This window comes from Triticum aestivum, chromosome 4B (assembly GCF_018294505.1).
Source record: "Triticum aestivum cultivar Chinese Spring chromosome 4B, IWGSC CS RefSeq v2.1, whole genome shotgun sequence".
NCBI lineage: Eukaryota > Viridiplantae > Streptophyta > Magnoliopsida > Poales > Poaceae > Triticum > Triticum aestivum.
The window spans coordinates 415,341,175-415,347,542 of record NC_057804.1 but is presented as its reverse complement, the minus strand read 5'-3'; positions in this window follow the sequence as shown (position 1 = coordinate 415,347,542).

Here is a 6,368-nt window from a genome sequence, read left to right as displayed (position 1 = left end):
TGGAACCCACTCCCGGAAAAGAAAACAAGAAGATAGGGAGACGACTGGACAGTGGAGCCGCTGCAGAGAAAGCAACGTGGGAACTGAAACAGGGTCGGCCGCCCTATACAAACCCAAACCTCCCACGGGTTTCGTCCTTTCCGCCCTGAGCTTGAAACCTGGTTCCAAGTTCCAAGTGCTCCGCTCCCAGACAAAAGAGGCGCCTATGCATGTGCAAACGTGCAGCAGTCCGCCACAAACGACTCACGCGTCAGCATTTACCCATGATGTAACCGCTGATGCCTTCGATCGCTGCCTCTCGCTGCCAGTATATGAAAAGGACACTTCGCTAATTTTAAAAATCTCGTCGACAGTAGCTTCTTTTGGCGCAAAAAATAAAGAAAATACATGCTGGTCCGACGATCCACGATGAACAAATTTAAATGTATATATCCTTCGCATCGCATATGAAGTGAGTAGCAAGTTTCAGCCAGTGCTCCGTTACGTCATGTATGAGGTCGGCTTTAAGCCTTTCAACATGCGCCAAAAAACTGATTACTAATTGATCAGCTGAATCATAAGCTCTGCATGTGCGAAATCATTTTTTTTCATGATAACATGTGTCTCATTTATATGATAAAGATCATAGTAGAACCGACGTACACATCGACCTAACATATATGAAAAGACAACAAAACGCTAACCTTTGCAAAAAGGAACACCAACCAAGCAAGAAAATTACAATCAAGACCGAAGAATCATCTGAGCTTGACACCATGTATTTCACCTCAGGATACTCATTTACACACTAGCGTACAATCGCAAAGCTCAGCCTCCCACATACGCGTCCCCTGCGTCGCCTTGTCGGGCGTCACAGGGGAGATCTGGATCGGGCGCCACCGCTCTCTCTCCTCCCTCCTACTCACCTCGCCGCCACCGAAGGAGCGGCCGGCGAAGTCGCGCCGACTCCAGGGATGGTGGCGGCGGGGCCCTTCCGGCTGTTTTGTGGGATTTGCGGTTTGGCTGCCCGATGGCTACACGGCGCCGGCGCGTGGAGGTGGTGGCTAGGCGCCCGACGACGCTTGGATGTGCTCGCCGGCGGCCGTCTCAAGGCGCAGTTGGGATGGTCAGGCGGTTGTTGCGAGCCTAGTGGGCCCTTTGAGCTACGTTCGTCGCTGCACCTGCTGGCTGCCGGAGTGACGGCCTGGCTGCGGTGGTGTGGATGCGACGCGTCGACGTGTCATGCTTCAAGCGTGGTCGGCGAGGGCACTGCCCAGATCTGCCCCGGCGGGATCCAGGGAGTCCTGCGGTGGTTGGCCCTGCTGTTCTTTGTGCTCCGTAATTTTGATCTACTGCATGTCGGCCTCCTCGATCTCGACACCGATGGGTTCCGGTCTTTCTCTCAGATATCTCAGCTTTTGGCGCATGGCGCCACTGGATATCTAGATCAGAATTGATCCAGTCAGGCGTGCCCTCATCTTCGGCCAGAGAGGCCTCATGAGGGCGTGGCGTGAAGCTTTGTTGTCTTGCCAGTGCCAGTGCCATGGGTCATATCTATGTATAGATTTCCACAAGATTGACAATGGTGAATAAAGTCATGGTGGTTACGATCGAAGACTTGTAATGGCAGACATGAGTTTTAGTAGCGTTGAAGAATGGCGACACAAGTTTTTTTCCTGTGTGTCGGGTGTTGAGGACTTGCAGCGACGGCCTTGGCAGGAGGGGGCGGCAACATAGGTGGACAATATTTTTGGGGGTGCTTCTCGAATACCGAGCCGTGATCTAGAGGGTGAAAGGCGAAGGTCTGGCTTTCATTGGTTGTACCTGGCAATGGTCTTGCAAAGGCATTGTTTTGAGGATCTCGGTCTCTCTCCGGGGTGAAAACTCAAGATCTTTGATTGGGCGATGACAACGTTTGTGCATCGTTTCTTTTTTGGAGGCGTCGCTTTTGGAGAACCTCTTCTGTAGTTCGGGTAATGTCTTTGGTGGTGGTTAGAGTGTTGTTGTTGCGAGTATTTTACCACTGCGACGGGATCTTTGTTTTTTCTCTCTTTTTTATTTTTGTTCTTGGCTATCTGTATCCTTGATGTCTTTCGATATCTTGTTAGTGCAGAGCTGGGTGTAATTGGTATCTTCGCGATATTAACGTATCCCATCCCCTTTATCGAAAAAATGTCTATCACCTGCCTCTGCAATCAGCAGGCATAATAAAATGACGGGTCATCTCCTCACTTGAGCTCAAAGTGGCTCCATCGCTGATATGCAGCTTTGCGGACCTCCGAGGTGGCTCATCAAAGACGAACCCATTACCATTGAACGAATCAGACCAGAATAACACCCCAGACACGCCACGCCATCGAACTTCATATCTGTTACCGCCGCATGACTAAGACGTGAAGAAGAAAACCATATTTGCCATCCATGAACCACAAACCCAGCACACAATCCACCACCTTCCAAATGTCGTCGATGCATACCACAATTTGCATCCGCTCCTATATTACCTCACAAGCTTCACGCCGCCGCTGGAGCAAACACCGTCGCAAAGGCTGATCCCGAGGACATAAGTCCACCACGAGGATGTTCCCGCCGTCACGCCATCGTTGCTTGAACATACTGGTTTTTAAATCCATTCCAAACCATATGACCGACCGCCTCCTAGGGAAGGATTTAAAGATTTTTAATTTAATCCCTGAAGACGATGAACAACCTAAAAACCTAAACAAGCATAAAAGACGCGTGAATGCCCACGATCCACCTTACCACCGACGGCTCCTGGAGAGGGCGACGGCGGAAGGATGCACTCGCTGGCAGGCGAGATCGCGATCGCTTTTCTTTCTTATGCGCGAAACTACCTGATACCACACCAAGTCCTAGTCACTTTTTTCCGAGGGAAAAGTCCTAGTCACTTCGTACGGCCACACGTATAATCTGGTAGTCGTAGGTTAGTTAGTTAACACAGGCTGCCTTCTGCCTAGCACGCTGCACGACTGCCTTCCACAGAACGGCCGCAGCTTGGGCAGGCTCAACTTGGGGAGCCAAAACTGAAGCATGGTTGCACACGCCGCACCGTTTCCGCGGTGCCCCTTGGTTTAGACACGGGTGAAATCGGCGGATGCTGCGCTGCAGAATCTGGCGTGTTCCAATCTCGTCGATGGTCAACAGTGCTCGTTCATGGGCAAATAATGCGCAGTCAGGCACGGTCTTCGTACGAAACTTCAGATAATACGCCTTGCATTGTCATCGGAATTGGTTGCGATATGCTCCCTCAGTTCGGAATTACTTGTCATAAAAATGAACGTATCTATAACTAAAATGCATCTAGATACATCCATTTTTTGATGAGTAATTTCAAACGGGAGGGAGTAGTACTCGTATTATAGAATATAATTAGTACTTCCTTTGTTTCTAAATATTTGTTTTTTTAGAGATTTCATCAAGTGACTATATACGAAGCAAAATGAGTGAATCTACACTCTAAAATATGTCTATGTACATCCGTATGTGATGGTTCATTTGAAATCTCTACAAAGACAAATATTTAAAAACGGATGGAGTATTTCTCATGCATGTTGTGAGAAATAAAGTAGTGGGGTTCATAAAGTGGGTTGTGTGTGTGTTTAGGTAGCATTTCCCGTACATGTATATCGGGAGATATGAAAGTAGAGAAGTTGATGATGTGACAGTGACATATGTGATGATGTGGCATATATGCATGTTGAGATAAATAGAAATAGTGTAGATCAATCACTTAAGTACTCCCTCCGTCCCAAAAATTTTGTCATAGATTTGTGTAGATACGGATGTATCAACATATCTATACGGATGTATCAATGTATCTACACAAATCTAAAATAAGAATTTTGGGACGGAGGGAGTATATAGGATTCCAAATGCCCGAAACTGGCGAAAAACGAGGAAGAAACCATGTAGATCTCCCCACCGATCCCTATTTGGCGCCTTAAGAAGACAGTGATATGTATCGCTTCATGTGATAAGTACAAGGGGAGCACTCACAACATTTAGCTAATGGGCTGGCCCATTTGCGTGGGTTCTTTTTTCTTACACTTGGTTTCTTTTACCCAGGTCGGTTTTCTAATTCAAAACAATGTCGTAAAATTCAAATATATGTTCATGAATTCTAAAAAAACTTCACAAACAAAGAATGTTCAAGAGTTTATGAATTCAAAAAGCGTTCACAAATTTGAAAAAAAAATCACGAATTCAACAAAGTTTGTGAAGTACAAAAACATTCACAGATTTGAAAAAAGGTTCATGAGTTCAAAAATTGCTCACGAAATCAAATAAAAATCATGAATTAAAAAAATGTTGAAAAAGTTCACGAATTCTAATAATGTCCACGAAATTAAAATAAGTTCATGAATTCGAAAAATGTTCACAAATTTGGAAAATGATCACAAGTTCAAACAATGTTTGTGAATTCGAAATTGTATAGAAAGTTTTAAAAATTCACGAATTTGACAAATAGTCATTAATTAAAAAATTAAGAATCAAAAAATTAGGAATAGAACTAGAAAAATAATAAAAGAACATGAACATAAAACGGGAAAGTGAAGAAAAAACCCGGAAGAAACCATGCAGGAAAATTTTAAAATAAAATTAAAATGAAAAACAAACGTGACACTGGGAAAACTAAACAAAACACAAAACTAAACGTGCGCCCATCCTGGGTCGGCCCATGTAACGTTCCAGCGAGATCGGTTAGCTATAAGTTGCTTCTTGTACGGGTTTTTTCCTACGTTTTTCTGATGAGATGAGACTTTTCTACTAGTTTTTGTTCGTTTCCCCCTTTTTTCTCCATTATTGTTTTCTTTTTTTGAACTTTTTATAAATTAGTGAACTTTTTTCTCGAATATGTGAACTTTCATCAAATTTGTGAACTTTTTTTCAAATTCATGTACTCTTTTTATTTCAAATGTATGAGGGCTTGCTACGCGTCGGCAACCTTTAGATCTGACGACATCCAACCCAACCTCGTCCTCACTATTACAACATAGGCAGTGTTGCAGAACCTTTCCCTCCGAAGGATCACACTCTGTGTTCCTCATTATTGCAACAGAGTTGTATTGCAGAATTTCTTTCAAGCTTTTTGGCATAGATGATGTCGCAGAAAAGGCTTTTGCAACACGAAGGATGTTGCGGAAGTTTTTTGCAATAAGAGATGTTGATGCAGGAACACTAGCTTAGTTGTCGTCATCGTTTTGGAACTTTGCCGTTGTTGCAGAAAGTCATCAACGTGCAGCCGCACGGCCCGGCGGGCACACGGCGCGCGAGGCCGAGCCGACGGTGTTGCGACACTGGCCCTGCACCCGCTTTGCCCGCCGCCGACGGAAACCACCTGCCGGGCTCGCACCACGGCTGAGGTGACAGGGGGGATGCGCGTCGTCCCCAAAGATGGTTGCGTCGTTGTCGCAGTCCCTCTTGGGTTCACTGGATGAGGCTCTCCCCTGGTGAGCGGCATCAACGGCAACCGCTCGGGCCCGACCACCCTGGTCCCTCCGCCATGGTCAGGGAGGCCACCGCCGACAGAGTTACCTTCTAGTCGGTCTCCAACATATCATTTGTTGTGGTTTGCTTTCTGAAACAAGTGACCAGTTGCAGGAATGGAAGTAGGCTACATATATGCTTTTGTGGCGAGGGTTCCACGGAGATAAGGATGAAGGAGAGATGCGGTGCGCGGGCCCAATCAAGACGCATGGCACGGGCAGACGTAAGAGAAAAGATTGGTTGGTTGAATGCAAGTTTTTCCCTTTTCCAAATCCACAAACTTTTTAAAAGTTCTTGAACTTTTCTAAAATATGTAAAAAATTTCAAATTCCCGAACTTTGCTCCTCAGATTGATGAACTTTTTAAAAATTCATGAATATTTTTCAAATTCAGAAAGAATATCAAGTTCAAGATTATTTTACCAAAAGTAAATGGTCAACCAGTGAACGGTCAAGCCTTCAACCGCCAACAAGAGGGCAACACGCTTATTGGGTCGGCCCAAGGAAGTGGGGCGTGTGCACGCTAGGTTGTGAGTTGGGTGCACAAGGTGGCGGCTAACAGGAGGTCTCGATCTCCACGCATAGGTCCATGCTGGATATACATGTGCACAAGATGGCCCGAGCCCTTCGTAATGTTCCGCATAAACGGTCCAGAACTCCAATGGTTTCTTTTTTCAAAACTCGAGTTAAGACATATCCAATGCTTTGATGTTTACGGAGACGCTTATGGAGAAAAAAAATTCCAAAGCATGAAGAGTACACGTTACATTGCGCGGAGAGTATAGGTTGTGTCAGGGAGTGCAAGTTGTACTATGCGGCAAGTAGAAGTTGTAATGTGCGGGAAGAACAAGTTGTATTGTGCATGAAGCACAAGTTGCACTA